Source organism: Delphinapterus leucas, chromosome X, assembly GCF_059928025.1.
Source record: "Delphinapterus leucas isolate spDelLeu-1000000601 "Yukka" chromosome X, BTC_Dleu_Yukka2, whole genome shotgun sequence".
In the NCBI taxonomy this organism is placed as follows: domain Eukaryota; kingdom Metazoa; phylum Chordata; class Mammalia; order Artiodactyla; family Monodontidae; genus Delphinapterus; species Delphinapterus leucas.
The window spans coordinates 99,889,652-99,907,441 of record NC_143150.1 but is presented as its reverse complement, the minus strand read 5'-3'; the positions used below and the strand labels follow the sequence as shown (position 1 = coordinate 99,907,441).

The following is a 17,790-nucleotide window of genomic DNA, read 5'->3' as shown; positions in this document are numbered from 1 at the left end:
TGAAATGAAAAATACACTAGAGGGAATCAATAGCAGAAAAAATGACACAGAAGAACGGATAAGTGAGCTGGAAGACAGAATGGTGGAAATCACTGCCACAGAACAGAAGAAAGAAAAAAGAATGAAAAGAAATGAGGACAGTCACAGAGAACTCTGGGACAAAATTAAACACACCAACGTTTGCATTATATGGGTCCCAGAAGGAGAAGAGAGAGAGAAAGGACCTGAGAAAATATTTGAAGAGACAATAGCTGAAAAATGCCCTAACCTGGGAAAGGAAACAGTCACTCAAGTCCAGGAAGCCCAGAGAGTCCCATACATGATAACGCCAAGCAGGAACATGCTGAGACACATATTAATCAAACTGACAAAAAGTAAATACAAAGAAAAAATATTAAAAGCAACAAGGGGAAAGCAACAATTAACATACAAGGGAATCGCCATAAAGTTATCAGCTGATTTTTCAGCAGAAATTCTGCAGGCCAGTAGGGAGTGGTATAATATATTTAAAGTGATGAAAGGGAAGAACCTACAAGAATACTCTGCCCAGCAACACTCTCATTCAGATATGATGGAGAAATCAAAAGCTTTACGGACAAGCAAAAGCTAACAGAATTCAGCACCACCAGACCAGCTTGCCAACAAATGCTAAAGGAACTTCTCTAGATGGAAAAGAAAAGACCACAACTAGAAACAAGAAAATTATGAATTGAAAAGCTCATCAATAAAGGCAAACATAAAGTAAAGGTAGGAAATCATCCACACACAAATATGATATCAAAACCAGGAATCGTGAGGAGAGTACAAATGCAGGATACTGGAAATGCATTTGAAATGAAAAGACCAGCAACTTAAAACAATCTTGTTTATATATAGATTACTATGTCAAAACCTCATGGTAACCACAAACCAAAAATCTACAATAGATACACACACAAAAAAGAAAAAGGAATCCAAACACAACAGTAAAGTTAGTCGTCAAATCACAAGAGAACAAAAGATGAAGGGAAGAAAACAAGACCTTGAAAAACAAATCCAAAACAATTAACAAAATGGCGGGAATTCCCTGGTAGTCCAGTGGTTAGGACTCTGCACTTTCACTGCTGAGGGCATAGGTTCGATCCCTGGGCCTTTGCACAGCAAAACAAACCATAAACAAAACGAAAAGACAGCCCACAAAATAGGAGAAAATATTTGCACACGATGTGACCAACAAGGGATTCATCTCCAAAATATACAAACAGCTCAGGCAGCTCAATATCAAAAAAATAAACAACCCAATCAAAAAATGGGCAGAAGACCTAAATAGACATTTCTCCAAAGAAGACACAGAGATGGCCAAAAAGCACATGAAAAGATGCTCAACATCACTAATTATCAGAGAAATGCAAATCAAAACTACAGTGAGCTATCACCTCACACCAGTCAGAATGTCCATCAACAAAATGTCTACAAACAACAAATGCTAGAGAGGGTGTGGAGAAAATAGGACCCTCCTACACTGTTGGTGGGAATGTAAACTGGTGCAGTCACCATGGAGAACAGTACAGAGGTTCCTTAAAAAACTAAAAACAGAACTACAATACGATAAAGCAATCCCACTCTTGGGCATATATCCAGAGAAAACCATGGTTCGAAAGGATACATGCACCCCCAATGTTCACTGCAGTGCTGTTTACAACAGCCAAGACATGGAAGCAACCTAAATGTCCATCGCCAGATGAATGGAAAAAGCAGATGTGGTACATATATACCATGGAATATTACTCAGCCATAAAAATGAATGAAATAATGCCATTTGCAGCAACATGGTTTGACCTGGTGATTATCATACTAAGTGAAGTAAGTCAGCCAAATATCATATGATATCCCTTATAAGCGGAATCTAAAAAAATGATACAAATGGACTTATTTATAAAATAGAAACAGACTCACAGACCTAAAACAGAAACTTACAGTTACCAAAGGGGAAAGGTGGGGGGAGGGATAAATTGGCAGTTTGAGATTGACATATACACACTACTATATTTAAAATAAATAACCAACAAAGATCTACTGTATAGCACAGTGAATTCTGCTTGATATTCTGTAATAACCTAAATGGGAAAAGAATTTGAAAACGAATATATATATATATATATATATATATATATATGCGTAACTGAGTCACATTGCTGTAAACCTGAAACTAATACAATATTGTAAATCAATTATACTCTAATATAAAGTAAAAATTTTTTTAAAATCAGAGATGCATCTCCAAAGAGAATGTGCTACAAGGACTGGACATAGCACTGATTCAGCTATCTAAACCATTTTCACAATGCACGCTTTGAGCCAAACTTTGGAAAACTTTCTGAAAGTAATTTTAAGGTGGTTTATCCCATAAAATGTACTAAACCTTACATGTTGAGGTTTGACAGTTATACAACGACTTTTTTTTTCATATTCACCCTTAGATAGCAATGATTTTCATAAGAGAAGCCCTTTAATTTTAACATGTTTTTCCTGGATAGTTCTGCATAATTTTTACATGATTTCCTTGATGAACCCACTAAAACTATTTTCCACCCATAGTTTTGCATAATCCGTATACTAAGGAAATACTGAGGAAGAGCCAGGAACTGGGCAATTCAGCAGGATCACAGAACCCACGTGCTGGGAGCTGCCTGTCAGCAAATGCTGCTAGAGATTCTGTAAATATCAGGAAAAATCTTGCAGGTAAGGGCAAAATAAATGGCTTTGGCAAGTTTTGTATAGGCTGCATATTTCTTGTGGGGTCAGTGCCACTTCTAAAGAGTCCAAGTAGACTATTTTGGAACACAACTTTCTGTGTGCCTGCATCCTTGCTGTCTCCCTGCTTAGATTCCTCCATAAAAAGCCTCTTGAGTGCACTGCTGATTACAGGGATTTCATGGCATTGGATGATGGGAAGCTAGCAGGATGTTCTAGTTACCATTGCTGAAAAACAAATTATCTTAAAACTTAGTAGCTCAAAACAACTATTTTATTTTGTTCATAATATTGTGGGTCAGGAATCCTGGAAGGGTTTGGGATGGGGTTCTCATGGAGCTGTAGTCATCTGAAGGCTCAACTGGGCTGTATATCCAAGGTGGCTCACTCACATAACTGTCAGTTGATTCTTTCAGCTGGGCTGTGGATCCAAGCACCTACAAATGGCCTCTTCATGTTGTCTGCGCTTCCTCACAAAATGGCAGCCTCTCTTAGATTCTTACAAGGTGGCTCAGTGCTCCAAATATGAGTGTTGCAGCATGTAACCCGGAAGCTGTATCATTTTTTATGACCTAGCCTTGCATGACATGCAGTGTCATTTTGATCACATTCCATTGGTTACAAGTAAGTCATAAGCCCACTCAGATTCTGGAGTCATAAGCCCACTCAGATTCCCACTCAGATTCTCAGCCCACTCAGGGGGCACATACCTTACCTCCTGATGAGAGGAGTGTCAAGGTCACATTGTAGAGGACCATGTGGCAGAGCAGATATTGTTGGGGCCGTAGTTGGAAAATATAATCTCCCACACAAGGTTAGTTATTAAAAATAGAATGTGTGAAGTCACTGAATACAAGGTAGAGTATAGGGGTCACCAGACATAAGTAAGGAGGCAGAAACTGCAGAATGTTTACATCCTCACATTCAAAAGAGCAAAAGGGTCCAAGAAAACAGTGGGAGTTTAATCAAGTCAGGCTAAAGTTTCAATAAAGGCTTCACTGCATGCTACACCCCAGGTGACCTTGCTAAGAGTTCTCTTATGGCAATTCATTCATCATTTCACAGACTTTTAGTGAGTGCCTACTACATGTGCCAGGGACTATTCCAGGCTCTTGGTACAGATCAGTAAATTAACGTAGCAAAAAGCCCTACCTTCACGGAGAGTATATTCCAGTGGAGTCATGATATTAAAATCAACAACACTGCTTGCAAATTACGTAAATGACAATTAGAGGCGAGGCTTCACGTGGTCTAACTAACTTTGCCCTGAAGAATGTTCTGCGCCAAGAATTTGCCAGGTAACTGTGCAATAAAGTGGCAAGGTCTTTGGGAAAGAAGTTTACAGGTAAAAGGGTTAATTTCTCCTGTGAGTTTAAGAGGGCTTCTAGATACCACTAATTTCTTGCTTCTCCCACACCAGGTGGTTTCTCATCCATCTTGTGACCTTTGTTCTACCTGTGGGCATCACTGCAGAAAAGAAACCCCTAGGAACCCTAATACTTCACCCCACCCTGTATACACACCCTTTGTCATGTAGCTTTGGAGTTACATAAAGACACCTTGTATTTCCTGAGGTAATTTGCCAATAGAATAAGGCAGACAAGAGTGTGTCAGCTCTGAGACCAGACCTAAAGAAGTCTTGCATGTTTCCTCTTGTGCTCTGGCCCCTCTGCCATTGCCATGCAGTCATGCCGGAGCTGAACTGCTGCAGGATGAGACATGTGGAGCACAGCCCAGTCAACCCAGTCTCCCCAAGCAACAGCCAGCCCACCCCCAGAGCGCAGCCAAGATCCCAGACGCGTGAGCAATAAACTTATTATGATGCGCTACAAGATGTCGTGATTGCTTGTTATGCAGCATTTTTTGGCGGGAGGTGGGAGGGGCACACAACTGGAAAAAAGCAGAGTCCTTCTCTCGGACACCTGCTTCCATTTTATTCTGAAGGCAATCAGCCCAAGTCCCTCTCATTGCTGCTGCTGCTACCTTGGTGCTGGGCTGTGTGGAAGGATAATCAGAGCCAGAATGAACAGAGTTGCCTCTAGATTCATGACGAGGGTGAGGTGGGGAGGAATAAAGTAGAATAAGGCTCCATTTCTGCTTATGCAGGTTTGCAGTTGATGACTCCTTGCCCAAAGGGGCAAAAATCACTCCTAATGCCTACTACGACTGAGGGATGAGCAAGAAGCCCCAAGGAGAAACAGAACATTCCAGGTGCTCCTTTGATGCCATTAGCCCATCACACTCCCTGCCTAAAAGTGGACTTAGCTTTTTATTATTATAATTAAAAATGAACCTGTTTCGGCACGTTACAGGAGAACGGAGGCCATGCCATCCGCTCTATGGATGTGTCAGTCCTGGCGGTCACCTTGGCAAACTGAACTTCTCCAGAATACATCAAGCAAGGACAGAGGGGCAGCCTATTTAATCTCTGCTTCCAAATCATTGCGACAATTAACACTTTTGAGGAAAACAATTACCTCCAAGCAAAACTGGCCTTTCAAGTAAGAGGAGTTGCTGCTCTCCCAACAAAGTGTCAGAAACTTTTCCATGAGTCACTCATTCTTTTGTGTCTTGCACCGTCCCTATCAAAATGCAAATACCCCTGCGAAAGGTGAGCTCTTTGGCCTTCACTAGTCAACACTTTGGGAAAGGAAGAATTATTTCAAAACAGCTGAGCAAAAGAAAGGCAATTCATTTGTTTAATTGTTCATTTTCTGTCTTTCCCACTGGACTGTAAGCTCCAAGAGGTCTAGGACCATGTCTATTTTGTTTATCCATCTATTTTCAGGGTCCAGGACCCATACGAGACACTCAATACGCCTGTGGCGGGTGGCGGGGGGCGGAAGAGCAGATGGGAAGAAACATGGGAAGGAAGGAAAGGAGGGAAGGAAGTAACTAAGGACACACAGAAAAGGGTCAAAACGCCTAATTAAAATTCTCAGCACCGTTTACCCTTATATTCACCAGTTAATGGCCTCAAGACATTTATGGGGCGCTCACTACGCATGAAGGGGGCTCGGGGGCGGTCTCTAGAGTAGGAGAAAGACCCCCATCCCTTACCTTATCCTGGTGTGGTTCTTTGAACTTTTACTCCTGGATAGTCCAAGAAGAACAACACGACAGCCAAGGCTGAGAAAAAATTACCCTATGGGGCATTTCACCGTTTTACTGCACGAAACGTGCGTGATGCATTCAAATCCCTCAGCCTTTGGGATGAAACAGACTGAGAAAGCCAAGTTGACCAAGACGAAAAACAAGTTTCAGGAGGGCGCTCAGTTTTTTCCCAGTAGCCTCTACTAGTTGCGTGGCTTCTCAACCTTTACTGTGCATGAGAATCACCTGGGGATCTTGCTAAACATGCTGATTTTGATTCACTAAGTCTGAGGTGAAGTCTGAGCTGCTGCATTTTTAACATGCTCCCAGGTGATGCTGATCTGCTGACTCGAGGAGGGCCACCCTGGAGTACACGAGGGATTCGAGGTCTTCACCTCCGCCGCCAGGTGTGCGTATGCCCAGCCTCAGCGTTCCGGATCGGTGTCCCGCGCGTTCCTGGCCTTCCGCCGAGAGGGGAGGAGCCGGGGGCGGAGCGAGAGGAGTGGCGCGGCCCCCGCGTGGGTCCTGCCGAAGATCACCTCGGCCCCTAGGAGAGGCGGCCGAGCTGCGGCGGCGCAGGAGGGGGCGGGTTCGGCAAGGGCGCGGCCTCTGTGAGGGGAGCGCGAGACGCGCATCCCCCGCGCTCGCCGGGGCCACTCGGGAGCCTCGCGGCCATCCGGTGCCCCACTTGGCAATCCGCTCCGCGCTCCTTCCTCGCGCCCGCCTCCTCTTGTCACCTCCCGTCTCAGCCTTCTCGCTCCATTCCGGCCGCATCCACCGCCATCCGAGTGCCTCAAAGAGCGAGAGGTGGTGCGCGGGACCGCAGGGCGCGCCCTCCGGCAGACCCCAGCCCGGCCTTGGGGGTCACGGGCGGCAGCATGGACACCAAGCGCTGCTTCGCCAACCGCTTCGATGACTACCAGGGCAGCCTGCTGGCGGGCCAGTGCGAGGAGGCGGTGGCGCCCTTGGTCACCGCCACCATCGAGCGCATCCTCCAGGAGCTGCCCCCGCTGGGGGGCGGCGCTGAGGGCCGGGGGGCGGCGGCCGCGGCCAGCAGTTGCCAGGGAGGGCTGTACGGCGGCGTGGCCGGGGTGGCCTACATGCTCTACCACGTCTCTCAGAGCCCGCTCTTCGCCGGGGCCCGGGAGCGCTACCTGCGCTCGGCCAAGCGCCTCATCGACGCGTGCGCCCGCGCCGGGGAGTGGGGCGAGCCGGACGCCGACACCCGCGCCGCCTTCCTGCTCGGGGGCGCGGGCGTGTACGCCGTGGCCACGCTTGTGTACCACGCCCTGGGCCGGTCCGACTACGTGCAGCCGCTGGGCAAGTTCCGGTCTCTGTGCGCCGGTTTCCTTCCTCGAGTGCGGCTCCGACGAGCTGTTCGTGGGCCGCGCGGGCTACCTGTGCGCCGCGCTCGTGCTCAAGCAGAAACTCGCCCAGGAGGTAAGAGGCAGCCCCGGCCGCGAGGCGGCGCTCGCCGCCTGCCCGGCCCTGCCCCGCCTCGCTGCCCCGGACTCGCGGCTCCGGGAACAGCGTCCCTGGCTGTTCTCCAACTCTTTGTCTGACATTGTCGTTTCTTGAGTCTCTTCGGGTTTATCTCCTGTTTTTTTCCCTCTCCCTCTTCTCCCCCCACCCACGCTCAGTCTCTCGGTTGGGATTCTGAGCCTTCGCGCTTTGCTCGTGTTTTACGGCGGACGTGGCACCTCCCCAAAAGCCTCTTTGCCCAGTAGTTTTCTGGAGGCCCTTTCAAGTGAGATATTTTTTAATCCCAAATGAAAGAGATTTCCTTTCCTTTGACCCTCCTGTCAAAAGCTGAAGCACCCTCGAATGTTAGAGTACTAGAAAATAATAGAAGTTTGGGGGGATGATTATGCTATTATTGTTTCCATCATTAAGGTGAAGGTAGTGGCTTCTGCGACCCCCAGGTCTTTAACACAGAATAACTGCCCAGCTATAGGTCTGATGTGCTTCCTGTGTTGCTTTCTATTCAGTTCATTTTATGGCTCTCATAAAATGCATATCTGATGGGGTGTCCTCTTTTAAATAAATGTAGACAGAATTTTACCCCATTGTAATCGAATGTGTTTTTGTTTTTTTCATTTTCAAATGCGTCTTTAGGATTGTCAAGACGACAGCATACTTGACAGGGCAGGTTTTCTTAATGAATAGCTTTCCAGTGGCTTCTTGAAGTGAATTGGATTTCACAACTGCATATGGGGTGTTTGTTTTTTTTTCCGGATTCACTTTGAATACAGCCTGTGGATATTAGAAGAGAATGTGCCAGTTCCTATAGAGTAGGAAAAAAGAAATCCTCCAAAGGATCATAGTAACTAGAACTGATCATAACCCACTGGAGCCAAATATTGTTCTAGGGAGGAAGTGACACATTTAACTTGGCTCTGTTTGGGCGAGAGCGGCGTTTGAAGAACAATTAAAGGCATACAGTGTTTTTAAAGTGTAATTAACTTAGATAACTTCTACAGAGGCAGGCTTGATTTTTGTTTTAATTTATAGCAGGTTAATTCAAGTGAGAAAAAAGATTACTAAAGACTGCACTGTGCTAGCAGGGAAGCAAAGGGCTGTGTGACAAAGTTGTCTTGAAATAGTTCACTCTGCTTCTGAGTCACTGTTATCTGCTGGTGGTTTCCCAAGGGCCCTTCCAGTTGTATAAAACCTTTGAGAAGGCCACAGGGCGATTTACATCTCATTTGCATTATATTTGCATCTGCTTCTCAGACCTTGCTGTCTGGCGGCAGGCAATTTTCAAATTGTGCGGGTTTTTCTTCCCCCCCCCAGTTGTTTTCCTTAAACTTGCTGCTTTCCCTTTCTTTGCTTTTCTCTGGAATGGAATGGCAGAGTGGGAGACCCATCAGGCTACGCAGGTGGCAACAGATCAGAAGGACTCCTTGCCCCAAGACTGGTGGCCCAGGGCCAGTCTGCAGTGCTGATCCACAAAGACATTTATTAAGACCTCTCTTTTGCCCTGCTGCCAAACCAGATCTCTCTTTTTATACTAATCAAGTTGAGGTGCTCTGTCCCCTGCTCCCAGGACATAGAACAAGCTCTGAGAGTAAAACAAAAAGCAAAACAAAACCCATCTCTCAGCCTGAGCAAATCAGCTAGTCTCAGTGCCAGCCTCAGCTGTGGTAACCCAAAAAGTTCAGGCTTGAAAGGCGCAGGGCAGAGGCTAAGCACGCCAGGCTGGAAGCCCTTTGAGGGGAAAATACACGTTTTCTGCACCATCCCCACCCCCACGTCCTAGCCTGCATATGGCTTTGCCCTCCGTAGATGATCCATAAGCCTTGATTAAATTGAATTGTGAACTTCTGTCATTTCTCTATAATGTGTCATTCTGTCCTGGGTTTCTTTTCCTCCAATGTCATTTATATTGACTTTCCTCTGGCTCGGTTACCACCCTAGTCTAGCTCCGCCCTACCCTACTAGGCACATCTTTGCCACCTCATAAGTAGCTGAATGAATGAATCACCCTATACTGGGATTAGTGCAATATATGTACTCTGAGCTGGCTTCTCTCACTCAAGCCGTTCCATGTATCTCTGAGACCCTAGGTTTCTTTAAAACACTTTTCATTATGTCACTACCCTGCTCAACATCCTGCAGTGGCTCCCTATTACCTTTTCTCTAGTGGCTGCTCATCTCACTCGCCGTTAGAGCTAAGATCCTTAAAATCGCTGACAAAGCCCCATGTGACCTGGCCCCTGCTTACCTGTTCTACTTTTTGCTCACTCGGCTTCAAGCAGACCAGCCTTCTTGCTGTTTCAGGTATTTATTGTCTCAGAGTGTTTGTACTCTCTGTTCCCTCTGCTTGGAATACTCTTCCCCTAGCTATTTTTATGGTTAGCTCCCTGACCTTGTCCAAGTTAGCTCCTCAATGAGGCCTTCCCTCTCCACCCTATTTGAAACTGCCACCTGTCCCCTGACTTATGCCCCTTTCTTACTGCATTTTACTTATTTTGTTTATGTCTTTTTTTAAAATAACAGAACATTCTTTATTTTTAAAATGTATTTATTTTTGGCTGTGTTGGGTCTTCGTTGTGGTGCGCGGGCTTCTCACTGCGGTGGCTTCTCTTGTTGCAGAGCACAGGCTCTAGGCGCCCAGGCTGCAGTAGTTGTGGCACGTGGACTCAGTAGTTGTGGCTCGCAGACTCTAGAGTGCAGGCTCAGTAGTTGTGGCGCACGGGCTTAATTGCTCTGTGGCATGTAGGATCTTCTAGGACCAGGGCTCGAATCCGTGTCCCCTGCATTGGCAGGTGGATTTTTAAGCACTGCACCACCAGGGAAGTCCCTGTTTATGTCTTCTTAATTAGAATGTAAGTTCCATAAGAGTAGAGAGTTTTTGTTTGATTTCTGTACTTAAGCATGAAGACAGTGCCTGGTATGTATTTGGGTACTCAACTTGCCTTGTTTTGGTGGTGCAAATATTATCTACTCTGTGGCTTGCTTCATCACTCAGTTTTGATGGCATCCCATTTATCAATATCTTCCTTTATGGTGGTGCTTTTGGTGTTAATGTTTAAAAAAATCCTTTCCTATTTCAATAAAAACTTTAAAAAAATCCTTTCCTACTGCCAAGATATCAGTAAATATTGGTTGAATGCGTGAATAAATGAATACTAGTTTCGTACAAACTTGACCTCAAATCAAACTTAACCACTAGACCAGTGTTTGTTAAACTTTAACATTATAGGCCTCACCTGCAGATCTTGTTAATAAAATACAGATTCTGATTCAGCAGGGCTGGGATTGGGCCTGAGATGCCACATTTCTGACAAGTTCCCGGGTGATGCTGATGCTGCTGGTCCAGGGACCACACTTTGACCAGCAAGGCAATACAGTGCTGCGTAGATTTCGGCATTATACCAGCCACGTCTATTAAGACACCGTTTTGTGAAGCTTGATATATTTATTTATAAGGTTTTAGTTTAGAATACTGATCACTATATCCTACCATGCTTTCATTATAAGGATCCACAAGAGGAATTTCTGTCAGGGCTTCGAAACAGGAAGAGTTGAGCTCCTCCTGGAAATAGATTGAATTTTTTAAATCTCCAGGATAAACTGTGTAACTGTGTTTCTCACTTTATGTTGGCTACTAGGAAGCATATGGCAGAATTGTGGTCCAGGTAGCTTATGTACAATACCTTATCACGTGTATTTTTGCATACTAGACTTTGCCCTGGGTTTATCTAATTTTTTTTCGTCTTTCATTTACGGTTTTCTGAATTTTCTTCCTTACATTTGATTTTATTATTTTTGTTTATAAGATTCATACATTAAAGAAAGTGTGTGTATGTAGAGAGAGAGGAAGACAGACAGAACGAACCACTCTATCCAGGTAATATATTTGTGGTTAATTTGGCCCTCCTGGAAATACTCAAGGGAAATAGCTTAGAGGGTTTGTTGGGCAGATAGCCTTGAGCAACGGAGCGGTAAAGTCTTAAGAAATCACAGCATAAATACTTGCATTGGGTCTATTCTGCTTTCCAGATTGGTGGAAATGTTGCAGGGAAAAGGAAGTTAGAAAGTATGGTGGAGGGATTACGGGGGGAGGCCTAGGGACCACAGGTAAAATAATAACTTTTGCCCCCTGGTGACCTTGGACAAATAATTTAACATTTTGGAGCCTTAATTTCCTCACTTGTAAACTGGATTAATAATAGCTTCCTCCTTCGCTTAGACTGTCATTCATTCATTCAGTGAATGTCAGGTTTCCACGTGTGCCAGGCACCTTGCTAGATGCCAGGATTGAGCAGTGAACAAAAATCAATATATAGTTATATTGTCAGAAGGGCTTGGAAGGAGGTAAACAGGAAATAAGTGCAGGTGGGGCGGGAGAGGGGATGGGTGCCGCCTGGCATACATTAGCGGGGAAGCATTCTCTGCGGAGGTGATGTCCTAGCTCATCACTGAAGCATGAGAATGAAGTGGCTGCCTTAAGGGCAGGCATTCCAGGCCTAGGGGACAGCAAGGACAAAGCCTCCGAGGTGGGAAACTGCTTAGAGATTTCGAAGAAAAGGAAGGTGGCCTGCCCAGCTGGAGCAGAGTGCGCAAGGGCTAGAGGGCTGGAGACCAGGTAGGAGCTGTGAGCAGGGGAAAAGCAGATCCTGCAGGGCTGGGGCAGTCCAAGTTAGGAGTTCGCACTTGTTTCAGGTTGAAACAGGAATGTCTTCATCTTATTCACCTTTCAAAAAAAGATTTCCCTGGTTTTCTGTGTAGATAATGGGTTGACCAGTATTAAGAAGGGTCACAAGGGGGGCTGATTAGAGGGGGTCTAAACCCCTTTTGTGCCAAGGACTCCTTTGTAAATCTTGTGAAACCTACAGTACCTCTTTTTCAAGGACATTTTTAGATGCATAAAATACACAGGATTACAAAGGAAGCTAATTATATTAACATTCGGTTACCAAAACGTTTATAAAATGTGTGATGCAGTAGCATACGTGCTGCTTGATTAACACATTCAATAAGGTTTTGCAGCGGGGCCTAAGGATTATTGTACATTTGTATCATGAGGGTCAATGATATTTCAAGATATCTTCAACAACTGCAGCGTGACATGAATATATCTGTGATTTCTATAGGTGGCAAAGTCACAAGTACTCCTGGGTGGTTCGTGGTCTGCATTCATAATGAAAGGAAGTGCCAAGTTGTTTAAATAAGATTGGAGAAAATATATATGTGATTTTCTTTTCCCAAAAGGGACTGTTCTGGAAGTTGCTGCAATGACTCACCCTAGATAAAGTGCCTAGTGTAGTGCTTGACACAAAGTACCTGCTTAATGAGATCAATGTTATTTCCCTTTGCACTACTAACAAAAAATCAAAAGTGATTCTGAACATCACATAGAAAATTATACCCAATACAAAGAATCTATCTTACTGCCAAGATTAAGGGAAAACACCTTTTGCCAGATTGTTAGTTGTGTCCTTAGCTCATTGCTAAGGCAGGTGGTTGGCAGCTGTCTAAGCGGGGATGCCTTTAGCTGCAAATAATGGAATGTCCAGTGGAAAATGATCTAAATCAGGTAACCCGGGCCACACAGCAGGGGGTGAGCGGCGGGCAGATAACAGAGCAAAGCTTCATCTGCTGCTCTCCATCGCTCACATTACCACCTGAACCATTCCCCCTCCCCCCCCCACCCCCATCCAAGGAGAAATCGCATTCCACGAAACTGGTCCCTGGCGCTTCAAAATAATATATCTTCAATATATAACTCTATAACTTTTCTAGGATAGTCACTGCAAAGAGCTATGGAAATAAATAAATACATAAATAAATAAACGGATGAATGAATGAATGAGCAGGCCTAAAGAAGCTCCATCTCTGCATCAGCTTTGGTGGTTTATGGAATGGAATGTGGACAAAAAAGAAAGGCGATCTGAATATTGTTGTTGTAGGCACAAACTTTGCAATCATTATGAGCAACCGCCATGTATTAAATACTTATGAAAGGCCCTAGAGATACAAAAATGTTATTAGACACTGGCCCTGTCCTCAAGAGCAAAGCAGTCTCGATGTGGAAACAAAACACAGACATACACACATAATAGCTTCCATGAGCAGTGCAGAGCTAGTGGAACTTAAGCTACTACAAGAGTGTTGTCATGAACAGCAATGGAACTGGCTTTCATTCATCTCCATGTAACATTTGAACAGAATATAAGGGAATACGTACATCTATTTTTCCTCATTTCCTCTTTATTATACATCTATAAGGTAGTCTTAGCCCTATTTGATAGAAGGAATTCAGATTCAGAGACATGAAGTAATTGATCATGGACACTTAAACAAAAATGGAAGAGCTGAAATACGAAATCTGATCCACACTATAACATTATGGATGTCGTACATGTTAACAACAAGAATGAAACTGATGGCTGAATTGTCCTGGGCAAAGTTATCTGTAGGATGCATGATAGATGCATTAAAAACCTATACAATTCTCTTAGGGTCGTAAGACTATAGCATCGCTGATTTATTTCCCAGCGAAAACAATTGCACACATGCACACACTGAGTAAAAAGCACTGCTGCCATCCCCTAGTAAGACAGTAACGGGAATGACGTGACACTAAAATGACTTACAGATTCATTCCACATATGATATACTTCCTCTACACTGACCTTCCCTTCTTTGAAGACGGGAGGTTGTAATCATTGAGTTTTACGTACCTGCAGGTCCAATGTGCAGTGTTTATGCATTAGCTGAATACAACATGCCTCTGAATGTGAGCTATTCAGCCTTTGCCTGTTCTCTGTTCCCTTACTAACCTATCCTTTCACACTCAGTTGTATGTGTTCACCGCCAGGAATCGGATTAACCGTTGAACAGCTCCAAGTACAGGGGGTCTTCCCTACCATTCTGGCATCATGAGACAGTAGCAGTTTACCTCAAGTAGTGAAAAGGACACATGGAACTGGAATAAAGAAGACATGAGTTCGAATCTCAGCTACACTCTGAACTAGCTGTATAAACATAGACAGGTTACTCAACTTCTCTGAGCTTCAGTTTTCACATCCGTAAATCAGGAATAATGATATTTGCCTCCTGAACATTGAACAGAATGCTCTATATTGTATACCTCTCTATGCACCTAGTACTCGAAAAGAGCTGATTTACTTTCCCATCTTCTTTATGGTTAGATAATGTGGCAGCAATCATTTTAATCACATGAAGTTGCATTTCAAGAGCATGACTTCACCAAAAATATACAGATTAAACTGCCATGTTATGTTGCTGTTTTAATGAATGGCACATTGAACGTAAGAAGCAAATCACATCTTATAAATGGACAAAAGTTCAAATTATTTCTTGGATAACAAAAAGCTTCACCACCGAATACACAAATATTTGTTCTTATGATCACTGTCATGTTTTTGTTCAGTTCTGAATAGTCCGTTTCTCTGCAAGAAATCTACAAGTTGTCCTCTTAATTGTTTTCAGAAGGGACATAATGCAATTGGTGATCAGAATACATAAGAATTGAAGATAAATTAATTGGGAAACTTGGGATCATTGTTAAAATGAACTTGTGTGGTAATGTCTTTCTGACTTTTAAGCAGGAAACTTTTGTCACTGATACTTTTTACTTATGGGCTAGTATTTGCTCTGAAAACAAAGTACTTGCCTATAAAAAGAAACTAATTAATGACACAGAATTGTGTATGAAAATATCAGATTTAACAGACACGTGCTAGTTATCATGTTCGGGTTTTTTTTCAACATGTGATATCTTATTTCTCATTTTATCCTCACAAAAGTGAATGAAGCAAAAATTATTCCTATTTTACAAAAGAAGAGACTGAATTCAGAGAAGCTAAGCTATTTGCTCATAGACATTTAGTGAGTTTCTGGCAGTGCCAGAGTTTAACCCCAGAGATTCAAACGTCAAGCATAGCATCCTTTACATACTACGACTACTGCTATGAAAATCAGAAATGCTGTACTGGGTCAGATCACTGATTTATTCAGCTCTCAGTGCCGGTGCTGGGAGTTACAGTATAACATGGAGGCCAGGGTAAAAAGCTGGTACTCCAGGACAGAGATCAGTCCCGGGATCAAAAGTCAGAAGGCACACCTGATTGAGCATTTGAGAAAAGTTAGTGAATTAAACCAGGCAAGCACACACATGTCTGAAAACACACAGGACAAAGCATGACAGGCCAGACCAAGCAAAGATATGGGAACTAGAAAGGCCTAAATCCTAGAGGCTAAGGCAAATATGCAGGAATCTGGAAATTCACAGAAACCAAAGGGCCAGGCTCACTATTTAGGAGAACAGACAGATGGTACCAATAACAAGGCAGGTTCAAAACCAATGCAGCCCATTTCCTGGCCAGGTAGCTTCTTACACACTTTAACCAGGACGACATATAGTTGTTGAAAGAGCCTCTCTCTCTAATACTGATCTCAGAGAACAGTTTGAAAGTTTTAAAGCGTATTCTATCTTTCATATCTAATACCAATCAAACTCTTTTTTTAAATCTAAAAAACATAGGGTGAAGAAAAACAATCAAACATCTAGACTTCTATTGGATGCACAAAGACCACTTGAGGAAAGAATTAAAAAGCGCACATTTATAGGAAATTCTGAAGCATTTTTGAAAAATCACAAAGCTTGCATTTATGCTCAGAGATGATTAGGCAAAAGGCATTTCAGGATGCTGGGAAAAATCGGCCCTTAACAGAAGGTACTTGTCTCTAAAGGAATAATAGCTAAAACGCCTTCAGCTCATTGTATTGAGAGCACAGACAATGACATCATAGAAACAGCATAAATCACAAAGCACTTACTGCTTAATGTCATCATACGGAAGCACATTTTGCTGAGGTACATATAATGGATGGGAACACTTTCCCCTTAATTACATGTGTTACAGGGACAACACGCACTATGAGAGATGCTGATCCGTGAATCTCAATGGAGCTCAATCTGCCCATTTCTCAGAGCCACGTCTTTGAAGTATACTTGATAAAATAAAAGTACCTTGTCTTTTGTCCATGTCATAATCAGAGATGCCTCGTACCCTCCCCTGATATGAAAAATATGGCTACGTTAGGTGGGGCAACCTAGCCAAATGCATTTATATCTCACAATTCACATTTCTTGGGTCTTTGTTTAGAATAGCACACCCTAAATGCCAACTCCTTACCCAGGCTTTCCTTCCACTAAGGCTTGGGCTCTGAGCATACTCACACTGCCTTTTCCGTGTCCAAGTCAGCATGGCTCTTGAGCATACTCACACTGCCTTTTCTGTGTCCAAGTCAGCATGGCTCTTGAGCTGACAACAAAAACAACAAGCATAACAGCTACTAATTACTGAGCAGTTACTATATGTCAAGCATCGTGCTATGCGCTTTATCTCACAGAAATAAAGGCAGTGTTCTTGCTGCTGTCAAAGGCCAACCCCTCCATTTATGCTCTGGATTCTATCTCCTCCTGTTTTCTCTTCCTTGATCTCTCCTTCTCTAACAGATCACCTCTGCTGACATATGAACATGTGCTACAATTTTCGATATTTTAAAAAAGAGACCCTTCCTTGATGACACATCCAGCTATCATCCTCATTAGTCTATGCTTCTTCATAACCAAACTTCTCAAAAGGGTCAAATTCAATGGATATTTCTGCCCTCATTTTATGCAGTTGACAATGCCCTCCTTCTTGAAACCTCCTTAAAAGGTAGGTTTCCTTCTTTTATTTTTGCCATACCTCTTCATCTCCTTTACTGGTTCTTCATTATCCATACCCCCAGAGACTGATCCTGGACACCCTCATTCCTTCTCTTTCTAAATTCTCTCTCTTGGTTATGTCATCCAGTGTCATAATCTTAAAAATACAGTATATTGACTACTCTCAAAAGTATATCCCTGGTCCATAATTGTGTGAACCCCAGACTTGTAGAAAAACTGCCTAATTTGAAACTTTTATATTCCTATTCCACAGGCACCTCGCATTTACATCAAAAACTAAACTTTGCCATTCCCCAAACGTATGCCCAAGTCTACTCCTCTCGCGGTTTTCTCCATCTCAATAAATGGTACCACTACAGAACCAGTTGCTGAAGCTAGAGACCAAGGTATCATCCTTTATCTCAATCTCTACCTCTATCATCTTTACTTATTTATTTATTAGTAGTAGTGTTAACAACACTTGTATCAATAATAAGAGGAGATAGCCCTTCTTGAACACCTAGTATGTGCCAGGCACTGTGCTAAGTGTTATAGCTGTATTAATTCATTTAATCCTCACACCAAGCTTTTGAGGTACGTACTATCATTATTCCCACTTTATAAATGAGAAGACTGGAGCCACGAGATGAAATAAGTTGCCTGAAGCCACACATCTGTTATATGATAAAGCTTGGATTTGAATCCGAGGCATCAGGCTCCAGAATCCATCCTTTTAGCCACTACACTAGGCTGCCCTATTTCAGTTTGATGTACAA

The 17,790-nt window shown here is 43.4% G+C and overlaps 1 protein-coding gene and 1 pseudogene across 7 annotated transcripts in view; one reads left to right on the top strand and one right to left on the bottom strand.

Annotated features, from left to right (window-relative positions):
- Positions 1–17,790, bottom strand: part of LOC149744345 (interleukin-1 receptor accessory protein-like 1) — a 418,156-nt gene that overhangs the window by 139,196 nt on the left and 261,170 nt on the right. The window lies entirely within an intron of this gene.
- LOC149744349 (lanC-like protein 3) lies at positions 6,111–17,409 on the top strand (annotated as a pseudogene). The gene is made up of 2 exons (XR_016391439.1): positions 6,111–7,266; positions 17,289–17,409. The product of XR_016391439.1 is annotated as a lanC-like protein 3 (transcript).